We start from the raw sequence: 13,921 nt of genomic DNA on the forward strand, positions 1-13,921 counted from the left end.
TGCTGCTTTCTGTCATTACTGAGTGTATTATTCATTTAACACATTATAATGTGCATAAAGCTGGAGATAATAATAATATGTTCAAGTAACAAGGCTCACTTAAACATAAAACACTTGTGTAAAGAATACACATAGGCTTGTGTTTAAAGTAAATGTAAAGGATATTACAAGTAGAAGTTTTTAAAGGTTCAATTCATTAATCATGTCCAGAACTGAGACAAGAATAAATGTACAATCTTTATATTTATCCATAAAATAAGTAGTGTGCATATACATATTTTACACAAGGTGTGCCTGCTAATATTCACAGAGAAACTTAAACTGAAATTTCACAGCAAAAGTAAGAAACTACATTTATAAAGTATTTATGCACCGTTTTTTAATTTTGAGTTGTTTATACAAATGAATATATATATATATATATATATATATATATATATATATATATATACACACACACATATATATATATATATATATATATATATATATGTGTGTGTGTGCACTATATGTGCACATAAAATGCACAGATAGACGTGTACACGTATAAAAGTGAGGCGTTTCTCGCGAGGCAAAATGTGACTCTGTTTCAATAAATCACGTTTGCAGAGCTCCCAGAGACACCCGAGATCTAAAAAAAAAAAAAAAGAAAGAAAGAAAAAGAGAAAGAAAGGAAGGAAGGAAGAGGGGGGGGCAGCAAAGGCGAAGATTCCGGGACTCACGTGCCTCGCAGCGAAATTCCACCCGGCAACTACAGAGTGTGCCATGGCAACAGCCTCGCCATTGGTCCCCGGCGCGTTTTGAAATGACCAATGGGAGGGCCGGAAGCGGGTGATGCGTGTTGCTAGGTAAACATGATGCAGAGGGAAGACACGGTTCTAGCGGAACTTCACTGAGGAAGAAGAAGAAGCTAAAGGAGCGAATTACAATTACACTGCGGGGAGGTTGTGTTTCAGCTGCACAAGTTTTCACCCCCCTCCTTTTTTTTAAACATACATTACACACACACACACACACACAACAGACCAGTTTGGACTTCACACAGCTTGAAATAATGCAGCAGGCTTTTCCAGGCAGCACATAAACCATAAAGCTTCCTGCTGTATCTTTATTTCCAAGCGTCCTATCGACAGGCAGAAACAGCTAGATATACATCACATTCCTTCCACTCTGTCCAACAACACGGCGCTTATTTCAGTCACAAGGTGCTGTTTGACCTCCAGGAATATTTAAAATAGCTAAAATTAACTCGAAAGTGCAGCTCGAAGGACGAAACGGAACAGATATGGACATGGCAGCTCGGTGTCACCTGATAAACCTGAACATGAACATGGTGGTATACATACATATATTAAGATATTTATATAATAAACATGACCCAAAAAATATGAGAATTAGATCTATTTAAGAATAAATTTACAATACTGAACATCACTGTTATTAGTCTAAAGTAAATACTTAATATACCAGAACAATGGAGAGTTTAGTCTTGTTAATGGTATGTAAAGAAAGAAACACTTGGGGGCGTGCTGTTAAAGGAAAACAATCCACAACAGGGTGCTGTGATGGTGAAGGCAGACCTACTGAGATTTTTTTATAAAGAACGCGAGATTACAAAGTATTTTATTCCTGCTATACTGTTGTTTAGTTTATATTTTTTACATAATAATTAAACACTATGTTTTACTTTTTATCCGTCAGTTCCTGCTGCAGTTTACCCTTTTGTTTAAGGCGTGTTAGTGTGTATCGGATTTTTGTATCGCGAAGTGATGATGTAACAATGTCTGACGATGTTCATCTATGAAAATAAGTTTCCTGGACATCACAATGACAATGACATCACTGACAGAAATCGTTTTAATCTTCTTGGGAAATGAACACATTCTTTCATTTAGGATTTAAAAGTTTATTGATGTATGAAGTGTGAGCTAAGGCGGAGTGTTCGGACAAGACTGTAGCTGCTACTTCATCTCCTCAGCCGAAAAACTTCACAATCTAGATAATTTCTCATCATGAGCAGTATCACTGGAGCGAGTTATGTTTTTTGCTGTTATCAATCACTCCGTTCACACACGTCCTTCTGCGAATGTGATACATTTGATTTAAAAACCCATCCAAAGTTCAGACATATGGTGCCTCCTTAAGTCTAAAAACACAGGTCACAGCATGAGGGTTAAGGTCAGAAAGAATACTCAACCTGCTCTCTCTCTCTTTCTCTCTCTCTCTCACGCACACACACACAATCCTCATGCAGGTGTTTGTTCTATAATATTATGAATTAAGGAAGGTCGATTTTGGTGTATTTGCTGCTCCTAGTGGACAAACCTGCTCTTTACTCTCTTATCTATCTCTCTCTCACACACACACACACATTCTATAAATAAAGCTGAACCCTGGGTGAAACGTGAGCTTGGTATACATTACTCCATACATTTATAATCATTTTTTATGATAAAATATTTTCCTCCTTGCTTGTTTCCTTTATCAATGTATGTGTGTGTATGTATGCGTGTGTACAATGCTACAGCCCCTGGGTCGACACTTACACGGGTTTAAGAGTTTTTCTCTTGAAATGAAAGCAAACCTAACAAACTGATGTATGGACGTAGAAAAAAAATGTTGATGATGATGACTTATCTCCTGACAAATAGAAAGGAAGTAAATAAATAAATGAATAAATAACACACACACACTACCGGCAATTTTGTGAACGCCAATTAACCTACCCTGCATGTTTTTGGACTGTGGAAGGAAACCAGGAGGAAACCCACCAAGCACAGGAAGAACACACACACACACACACACACACACATATATATAAAAACCTGAGATGGGATTCAAACCCTCGACCCTGAAGGTGAGAAGGCTTCTGTGTATTAATAAAATGACGTCTAAAATGAGTGTCTTGAACGTCTCCACTCACACACACCAGGAGTTAACCCCTGTTACCCCAACAGTTTATACTTTAGATGTTTCATCAATTAGTCCAGCTCAGGGTTGCGGTTCGAGCAGGAGAAGTAGAGACGCACAGATGCCCCAGTCTCCAGTACCCTCCTGCAGCTCCTCCTTTACACCTTTCCACCGAGGCGGTTCAGACGGCCTATGCACCGGCCCTCAGACAGAAAAAAATTATTCCATGGCGGCACCAACGCTTTGCTGGGCGACAAAAAACAAACAAAAAAACAAGCAGCTCAAATTCTTTCTAGTAAAGACAAGTCCTGGAGAACTGCTCTGTTATTTTGAAGTCCGCTGATGTTGCTGTTGTTGTCGCACAAGCAATATTACGCCACCAACATTGCTGAGAAAGAAGAGATGCACATGGACGGATACAGTGACATAATTACGTGACTCTCCAGCCCTTGGACAAATAAAAGCTCTTAGGAGGTTTGCTACTGAACAGGCTGTGAACCGGCACTAGCACCGAACATGAACTAGCACCTGGTTCACTTTTGTGGAAAAGTGGTACTGGAGGACCCGTAGCCACTTTCAGACCAGCCGAGAGATATCACCCGCCCAAAGTGTCCTGCCCGTGTCTCCAACAAGGAGTCGACCCTAAAGTGGCATCCCTATCAGGCATCCAAACCTCCTCTTACTACAGTGATAGTTTTCTCTCGATACTCTCCTATTGCTTTTTAGGAGCGTCTTTGAGGAAAGCAGGTGTTGAAGTCGTCCTCATGTCCGTGTCGGACCGCGAGTGTTCATTCCCCTGGGGCACTTGCTATGTTACATCAACTGATGTGATATCCATATTAGAACGTTCTAGAACACCAAGAACACGGGATAAGTGAGATACTGATTTATCCTAGCATAACTGATTAACGCACACACACAGCAATTTTTCTGGCTGTTACAGCCAACACACGGGGCTGTCTCACACTCCCACAGTGACAACACACTAGCCTTTTTACATGTATATATGCACATACACACACACACACACACACACACACACACACACAGACGCAGCTATCATGGCATCTCCTGAATTTGCTTCCTTTTCACTTTTTTACTAGTTTATAATGTTCTTCGTGTGAGCTCTAATACTTTCTTTATATTTTAATCGTCTGTATTTTTCCACTTTGTGTTCGAACCTGAAATCTAAAAAAGGCTTTATAAGTAAATCATGAGTGCCATGCCTTCACATCGGCTGCTGTACAAGAAGCGAGATGACATCATCAAAGTGCGTCACTCTCTCATTCAATCTCTCTCTGACACACACACACACACACACACAACCGTGATTTGTTTCCGAAATTATTACTGCACAAAATAAATGATGTGCTGAAACTGTACAGGTAATTTATCCATTTAGTGAGTGTGTCTGTGTGTGTGCATGTGTGTGTGTGATGAGATCTGCCTGGTCACAGCCTGAAGCTGCATCCCAAACGCACCTTACCTACCTAAACCAGTACTGAGTGAAACAGACCTCTCTCATCTCACCATGACAAACACCGCACACTTAGGGTACACTATTTGGGACAAGGCCACGAGCTGTTCTCATCCTAACCTGGAAAGCTTGCTAAATATACACATCAGAGTTCTGTTATTTAGACACTCGCATCTGAAGTGTGCTAGAATGGTTTAGGACGCAGCCCATGTTCCAGATAACTGAGATTTACATTTGGGCACTTAAACATGCATTAACACACACACACACACACACACACACACACACACACACTGAAAATAACAGACAATAAATGAACTTGATGATGAACACTTAATATTAATATTAAATACTTCTTGTTCGAGCTGTGTGTGGGTGTGTGTGTGGGTGTGTGTTCTGGTGTCTTCTATACCATGAGTGGTTTGGAGTGGTGCATTGTGGGTAACGTGTGGGGGGACAGCAGCGGGTCAGTCGCCGCTCTCAGGGAGAGAAAAGTGGGTCAGGATGGAGAGAGAGAGAGAGAAGAGACGCACGAGAGACGGAGAGCGCACTAGTCAGGTTTTATCTCACCATGGCTTTGTCCCAAATCACATACTGATTAAACCCTACCCTGTCTACAGGTGGGTCCTGCTAGAGTCACACTACTCCAGGAGGGATGTGGGACACCTGGCACTCTCACTAGATAGTAGTCACTAGGTTTGAAACATAGCTCATGTCAGGGAAAATGCATTTGTGTATCTTGGGCTGCATCCCAAACCACACTACTGTTTAAAAATAATAAGCTACCTCTGCTGAGTTAGAACACGTTTAGCAATACATGCTAGCTAGCTAGCTAGCTGAATGGAAAGTGTGTGCAAACTGTGCATTTTTAAAGACAGAAAACCTGAGTGCTACATGAAACTCAAGCACATAAGTTACAATCTGCTTTTGGGCGGTGTCCTATTATACTAACTATAAGTGCAAATCTGATAACCTATATTAGTGTACAAGTATCATGATTAGATGAGCACTGTTGAGGCTTTAAAACGCTTTGATAGCTAGCTTTCTTTGCTAAAGTATACTCTGATAGTAATGTGTTCCCTCGCCTGCCTTCACATGCATATGAACTTGATGTTGCACCCCCCCAATACGCCCCCCCGCCCCTCCCATGTGTCTTTATGGGAATTTTTTACCCTTCCTTCAGAAGCACATTTGTGAGGTCAGACACTGATGTTGGACGAGAAGGCCTGTCTCTATCAATGTTAATTGCAGGACAGTCAAATTCTTCCAAACTCGCTCATCCATGTCTTTATGGACCTTGCTTTGTGCACTGGTGCGCCATTATAGTGGAACTGGAAGGGGCCGTCCCCAAAATGTTGAGAGCATGGAATTGTCCAAAATGTCTTGGCATGCTGAAGCATTAAGAGTTCCCTAGGGCATCGAGTCCAACTCCTGAAAAACAACCCCACACCATAATCCCCTTACCCCACTACACCAAACTTGTGAACACGTCTCTGCTGCTCTAGAGTCCAGTTTATGTGTGCTTTACACCACTGTATCTGATGCTTGGCATTGTACTCAGTGATGTAAGGTTTAGATGCAGCTGCTCTGCCATGGAAACCCACTCCATGAAGCTCTCTCTGCACTTATCTTGACCTAACCTGAAGGCCACATGAACTTTGGAGGTTCCAATCACTTCCACTTTGTTGTAACACCACTAACAGTCGACTGTGGAATATTTGGTATTTAGGGGAAATTTTACGTCCTATCACTGCACCACGCTGGAATTCACCGCATGTCTAGGTGCTTGATTTTATACACCTGTTACCATGGAAGTGACCGGAACACCTGAACTCAATGATTTGGATGGGGGAGTAAATACTTTTGCCAATGTCATGTATCTCTCTGTTCCTGTAGACAACCTGGGTGTGATTCTGGACAACCAGCTGTCCTCCTCACTAATCTGACCTGTTCCTCTCTTGAGAGACCACCCAGATGTTGGACCAGTCCATCCCATATCTCCTCCTCCTGCATGCAGCTGATGATCTGGTGTCCAACGTTCCTGAGTTCTCCTACTCCGCCCCAGTGCCCTGAGAATTTCCTTTTGGTGTGAACAAATATTGGCACCCCTCTGCCACACAGAACTGCATCAGTAGTTGTCTCTGTTGGTCAAAGTTTCAGAAAGATTTTTTTAACCTACTGAATTTACAGAGAAATCTCTGCATCATGTCCTGTCTCACTCACCTTATCCAAATTACCCAGAATTCCCCATGAGCATTTTCTCTTACACTCACAGCCTGAAATGGCCTGTCTGTCTCTCTGTAACTGTCTTCATCTGCATTTTCATTCTCTTTCTTTGTCTGTGTGTGTGTGTGTGTGTCTGTGTGTCTGTGTATGTGTGTGTTTCAGCTGAATGAGAACCAGCACCAAGGAGAGCAACCATCCACACACACACACAGAAAGCTAAAGAAAGTGAAAGTAAAAAAAAAAGACAAAAAGAGTAAGAGATGGGGAGTAAGAGAAATATAAAAAGAAACAGGCAAACACTGTGAATAATAGAGACAGACAGACAAAAGGACGGACAGACAGATAAGACAGGAAAAGATAGGAGAGACACAGAAAGGAAAGAGACTGATGGGAGAGGGACAGACAAATAAGACAGACACAGACATTCAGGAGAAAGAGACAGATAGGACCTGAGACAAAACACAATTTGAGTTCAGTAGACAGACAGGAGAAAGACAGATAGAAAGAAGAGCGACAGACAGGTAGGAGAGTGACAGGTGAAAGAGAGAGAAAGAGAGAGAAAGAGAGAGACAGAAATTAGAGGGGAAGACAGATAGGAAAGAAACAGACACTGAGGAGAGAAACAGCCAGGTAGAAGAGAGACAGATAGACGACAGACAGATGGGTAAGAGACAGCCAGACAGGTGGAAGAGAGACAGACAAGTCAGACAGAGACAGCCAGGTCTTACATCCCGAGACGAAGACAATTGTAACTCAGCTAATTTTCTCGCCTGCTCATCTGGCGCATGTTGATGATGTCATCCAACAGAAGCGCAGCAGAAGCACAACCTCTACCCCCAGTGTTGATCTCTGATCAGTAAGGGGGCGAGAATCACCAGTCACCTGCCGATGTGATATTATCACGAGACCTCGGTGCGATTCGATTAACGTTCTGATTCTGGAGTCGCTGTGACGATACATGAACCACGGCACAAAACGATTGCAATTCCTGACTGATTCGATTTTTTCCATCTCCACTGACTAGCAGACTTGGGGTGGATCAGGATCAGGACACGCCCCATGCATCAGCTCAGCAGGTTTATACTGTGAGTGATGTGAGTGGTTAGCCGTTAGCATGCTGCTTTATCACTTATAGTGCTAACCACTGCAAACCAACCACACACTCTTCACCTCACACACTGCACTGTGGGTAGGCTGCCACCTGAATACAGTGCATCATGGGTAAATTAATGACTACTGGACTAATCTCCAGCATAAATTGTAGTTTGGATGTTCCCAGAAATTTCTCTCACTCTCTTTCTCTCTCACACACACACACACACACACACACAAACAACTTATACATTAAATAAGATTAATTTTGTTAAACTAGATCAACTGTACATTTAATTCCATCACCGACTGCTAACTTTGTGTATGTGTGTGTGTGTGTGTGTGTATGTGAGAGAGAGAGAAAGAGAAAATAAATATGGTTAACATTAGCAACAGACAGATACTAATGCATAGGAAGCGCTAATGCTAACAGAGAATGACTGAATGCTGACAGAAGACACGATGTGCGTTAATGCTAATTATGCTAACTGCAACTTACCCTAAATAATCTTTTAACAGAATATATCTTTAACGGAAAACCTCAAGCAAGTTGACATCTGTCCAGTGCACAAAGTATTTTGTAGTACAAACCTGCTGCGTGGCTTCTGACGTGTTATACACCTGCTGCGTGACGCATTATAAACCAGCTGCATGTGTCATGACGTGTAATGAATCTGCTGCATGTTCTGACGTGTTATAAACCTGCTGAGTGGCTTCTGACGCGTTACAAACCTGCTGTGTGCGTCCCGACGCATTATAAACTTGTTTATAAACCGTGTTATAAACAAGGCCTTAAACGTATCTGTACTTGAGCTAATAATTTTTTTTTCTGTTCCGAACAGTGTGTGCACTAAGTAACCCAGTGTCAGGATCTGTCTAGTGATAAAAACTCTAAAGTACTTTTTTAAGTCACTCTGGATAAGAGCATTATAAACCTGCTCTTTGTGTCCTGACGAGTTATAAACCTGCTGCGTGTGTCCTGACATGTTATAAACCTGCCGCATGTCTTGACGTTATAAACCTGCCGCATGCGTCCTGCCGCGTTATAAACCTGCTGCATGCATCCTGACTCGTTATAAACCTGCCGTGTGTCTTGACGCGTTATAAACCTGCTGCATGTGTCTTGACATTATAAACCTGTCGCGTGTGTCCTGACACGTTATTACCTGGCCGCATGCGTCCTGAAACGTTATAACCCTGCTGCATGTGTCCTGACACGGTATAAACCTGCTGAATGTGACTTGACACGTTATAATCCTGCTGCACAAGTCTTGACGTGTTATAAATCTGCTGCATGCGTCCTGACACATTATAAACCTGCCGCATGTGTCATGTGTTATAAACTTGCTGCAAGTCATAAATGTGTCCTGACACATTAAAAACCTGCTGGATGTGTCCTGATGCATTATAATCCTGCTGCGTGTCCTGACGTGTTATAAACCTGACGAATGTTTCCTGACACGTTATAAATCTGCTACTTGGTCCTAACGTGTTATAAACCTGCTTCATGTGCCCTGACATGTTTTAAACCTGCTGCATGCGTCCTGAGGTGTTATAAACCTGCTGCGTGTGTCCTGGCGCGTTATAAACCAACTGTTTGCATCCTGATACATTAAAAATCTGCTGCGTGTGTCCTGGCGCGTTATAAACCAACTGTTTGCATCCTAATGCATTATAAACCTGCTGTTTGCATCCTGATACATTAAAAATCTGCTGCATGTGTCCTGACGCGTCATAAATCTGCTGTTTGTGTCCTGACATGTTATAAACTTGCCGCGTATGTCCTGACGCACTATAAACCTCCTACATGATTCCTGATGCATTATAAACCTTTTGTGTGTACGCTGACACATTATCAACCTGCTATTTGCGTCCTGACGTGTTATAAACCTGCTTTGTGTCATGACACATTATAAACCTGCTGTTTGCATCCTGATACATTGCAAACCTGCTGCGTGCGTCCTGATATTATAAACCTGGTGCATGTGTCCTGACGCAATGTAAGCCTGCCGCGTCTGTCTTAACGTGTTATAAACCGGCTGTTTGCGTCCTGATGGGATATAAACCTGCTGCATGCGTTCTGACATGTTATAAACCTGTCACATGCATCTTGACGCAATATAAACCTGACGCATGCATCCGGACACGTTATAGACCTGCTGCAAGTCATAATGTGTTAAAAACATGCTGCGTGAGTCCTGAAACGTTAAAAACCTGCTGTTTGCGTCCTGACGTGTTATAAACCTGCTTTGTGTGTCCTAACACATTATAAACCTGCTGTTTGCATCCTTATACATTACAAACCTGCTGCGTGTGTCCTGATTTTATAAACTGCTGCATGTGTCCTGACACATTATAAACCTGCTGCATGTGTCCTGACACATTATAAACCTGCTGCATGTGTCCTGACGTGTTATAAACCTGCTCTTTGCGTCCTGACGCGTTGTAAACCTGCTCTTTGCGTCCCGACGTGTTATAAACCTGCTGTTTGCGTCCTGACGCGTTATTAACCTGCTGCATGCATTCTGACGTGTTGTAAACCTGCCGCATGCGTCTTGACGCATTATAAACCTGCCGCATGCGTCCTGACATGTTATAGACCTGCTGCAAGACATAATGTGTTATAAACCTGCTGCTTGAGTCCTGATGCATTATAAACCTGCTGTTTACATCCCGACGTGTAATAAACCTGCTGCTTGCGTCATGACGCATTATAAACCTGCTGCATGTGTTCTGATTTTATAAACCTGCTGTGTGCATCCTGATGTGTTATAAATCTGCTGCTTGTGTCCTGACGTGTTCAGGCCAGAGTTTGGTGTGAGATGTCACATCATTGTTGCTGCACAGCATCATGGGTAAATGAACCAATAGGTTTAAATAAAATCACACAACACACATACATACTAATGCTAATGCTAGTGCTATATCTGACCTTATAGCTCAGATTGTGCTGACATGGAAGAATGTGTTATAAGCGCCGCTGTAAGCATAGCAACGAGCATGAATATGTGCAAAATCCATGCAATGAAATTTTGACTTGCAACTGAAATAAAGACAATATATATGTAGAAAATAAATATTCATACAGTTATACGGTCAACTCAACATTGTAAAGGCCACTCCCATTTTACCATTTCAAATCAAAAGGTGAATTTGGCCACGCCCACAAGCACCAAACTATACGGGACGCCATCAATCAGGGTTTTTATCTTACCTCAGCACCACTAAATATATATATATATATATATATATATATATATTTATATCTTTAATGCACCTTGCTAACTTAACAGCCTGCTAGCTAGCTTGCTAATTAGTAAGCGCGCCCTCAGACAGAGGACACCGAGATACACACCTGACCTCCAGCTCCATTCACCTCACACACTCGTCTGTCTTTCCATCCTAGACATGACACGCACTGCATCATGGGTCACGCAGCCGCTGAGGATGGCGTCTCTCGTATGAACACTGGTAGGTCAGTGTGCGGATTCTGTATGCGTTTGAGACGGAGCCTTAAAAATGGCTGGCGTTCTGTTAGGGACACTACCTAGGGATGGAGCGTCGCATTTGAGACGGGAGCGCTTGTACAACTCGCACTTGTACGCACTATCTAGTGCACTAGAACGAAGACCGAATCCATTTTGAACCGGCGTTGTAGTTGAGCAGAGCCTTGCAGTGGGGTGTAGGCACATCACACACACACACACACACACACACACACTGTGAGCACACAGTACACAAATTACACTCTTATTACCGTTTTTTAACGTCAGATCAACTGTTTTCTCACACGTGTCCGAGCGTATAAGAGTTGTGATGCGGATGAAGTGATGCTCATGATAGAAGAGGGGAAAAAATGCAACAAGGCGACGCAATGTGACGGATGACATGCAACACTGCAGCTTTGCATGAGTGTGTGTGTGTGTGTGTGTGTGTGTGTGTGTGTGTGATGGGGAGGGTTTAAACCCTGAAAAAAATGATGGACTGAATACAAATGTGACAGGTCGTGAGGCTTAATAATAAAGCATATGAAATAAATAATTGTTAATAGATAAAGCCTCATCATGATGACAGGGATTTGTGCATGCACTATGCATGCATGCTCCTCACACACTCACACACACACATATAGATTTGTGACAGATTCTGAATAACGGACAGATAGATCTAAGATGTGATTGGTGATGCAGAATCTGTCTGATAAGGAAGCATGAGAAAACGATCGCTCGAGTCCAGATGTGGGCAGGAAACACCTGGATACCTGCTGCTGCTGCATTGCATTTTAACTGCAACCCACATCTGTGCACTTTACACTGACATTAACATGCAGATTGTTAAAGGAGATGAGAGCAGATCCTCACTGACCACCGGCCTGTACATCACCATCATCATCATCATCACATGCATGGAGACGGACAGCAGTGCTGGTGCTGCAGTGCACATTTGGGCTGTAAAATGGGTGTGTTAGAGGAGCTGTAATGAGGAGGGTGAAATAAGTGAGCACACACGTACACACACGTGAACTCTACACGTTTGTGCAGTTTGATTAGACGAGGTGACGTCCAGAGGGGAAAAACAGGCAAAGATAGAAGATAGAAATCTGACTGTGAGTGTGTGTATAGATGTACAGATGTGTGTGTGTGTGTGTGTGTGTGTGTGTGTTATGGGGTTGTACCTTACCTCAGGCGGCGGTGGCGGCGGTTCGTTCCCAGGTCCCCGAAGCGGCGGCGGCGGCGGCAGCAGCAGCCATGAGCAGCGGCGTGAGATCCGCTCGAGTCTGTCCTAAAGCTCCACAGAAACCCCGCGGAAAACCGGCCGAGAAATCGGGACCCCCCCTCCCCCCCGACACCGACACCCCTCTCACGGGTGCGACCGGTTTATCAATTCTCCTGATTAAAAAAATAATAATACGATTTTTAAAAAAATAAGATAAACGCAAAAACGATGTTTGTTTGTTTTTTCTCCCTTTTTCTTTCTTTCTGTGTGAAGGAAAATCCTCGGCTCAGGCGCGAGCCCCCGGTGTCGCTGAGGTAAAAAGACACAGATAGTCCCCGGGTTTCTTTGCTAGCCGCTTGCCTTTTTTCTTCTTCTTCGTTTTCTTCTTGTATCCCAGAAAGACAAAGAATGTAAAATCACAGAGACACTTGTCCTCGAGTTATTTTATGAGGTGGTGGTGGTGGTCTCGGTTCTCCTCCACAGAGAGAGAGACAGAGAGAGAGAGAGAGAGACAGCTCTCCCTCCGCTGGCTAGCTTTCTCCGGCTAGGCTAGTTCGCATCGCCTGCCATCGGCTTGCCATTGGTCTGATTGTTGCCTGTTGTGGTGCAGCCTGAGGGGGGTAGAGGAGGAAGGGGGGGGGGAGGGGGGAACGCGGGGTAACACAAGATTTCAATTTCAAATGAATACGGGTTTTTTTTTAATGCCCAAAAAATAAAATAAATAAATTAAAAATACTCACCAGGATTATTTCCGTGTCGCGCCGCTTAGCTACAATTAGCGCTGTGCATTCGCTGTAAGGGGTGAAGCCCCCCCCCTCCCGCTGCTGTCCGTTAATCTCGATCACTCCGCGACAGGCTCTCTCTCTCTCGCGCGCGCGCGCGCGCTCTCTCTCTCTCCTGCGCGCGTCAACGCGCGACACCTTGAGCGCGCACCCGATCCCAGTGCGCGTGCCCGCACGCGTCCAGGCTCGTTCACGCTTCGGTTTGACTCTCCACACAAAATGGCGCCCAAACAACTCTGAGCGGGAAGAAACACTGACTGTACACCTCTCTCTCTCTCTCTCTCTCTCACACACACACACCACTTTAGCTTTTTTTTTTTTTTTTTAAAGCTTATAATAACTTTTAGCTTGTTTAAACTTAACACCGACTGATTAAAGTCAAACTTTACTCACTGTGACCCAAACTCAAATGTTACATTTGAAAATAAAAACCTAGACTTAAATCATCTGTGGAAGTGTTCTAAAGATGGGTGAAGTTTGCCTCAAACTAGGCATTTATTGTATTATTTAATGCGTTAAATAAAACTTTCATAGGAATCGTTTTAGGAAAATTATCTGCACTGAAATGTGTTATATGTGTGAGTGAGTCAGGTTTAGTTTTATATTAGAGGAAGTACCTGTCATTGGTTATATGGTCTGGAAAAGGTTTAAAGCTAATAATTATCTGATTATCTGAAGTAGATAAAAGGATAAAAATAAAGGATTTGTACAGTATATT

General features: G+C 43.0%; 1 protein-coding gene across 1 annotated transcript in view; it reads right to left on the reverse strand.

Annotated features, from left to right (window-relative positions):
- Window positions 1-13,308, reverse strand: part of dyrk1b (dual-specificity tyrosine-(Y)-phosphorylation regulated kinase 1B) — a 32,239-nt gene extending 18,931 nt beyond the window's left edge. The window contains exons 1-2 of the mRNA XM_053490631.1: window positions 13,162-13,308; window positions 12,386-13,032 (exon numbers count right to left, since the gene is read on the reverse strand). The gene's annotated coding sequence lies outside the window, so the exon portion shown is untranslated. The remainder of the gene's footprint in view (window positions 1-12,385; window positions 13,033-13,161) is intronic.
- Window positions 13,309-13,921: the final 613 nt, after the last annotated feature.

This window comes from Clarias gariepinus, unplaced genomic scaffold (genome assembly GCF_024256425.1).
Source record: "Clarias gariepinus isolate MV-2021 ecotype Netherlands unplaced genomic scaffold, CGAR_prim_01v2 scaffold_30, whole genome shotgun sequence".
Lineage (NCBI taxonomy): Eukaryota > Metazoa > Chordata > Actinopteri > Siluriformes > Clariidae > Clarias > Clarias gariepinus.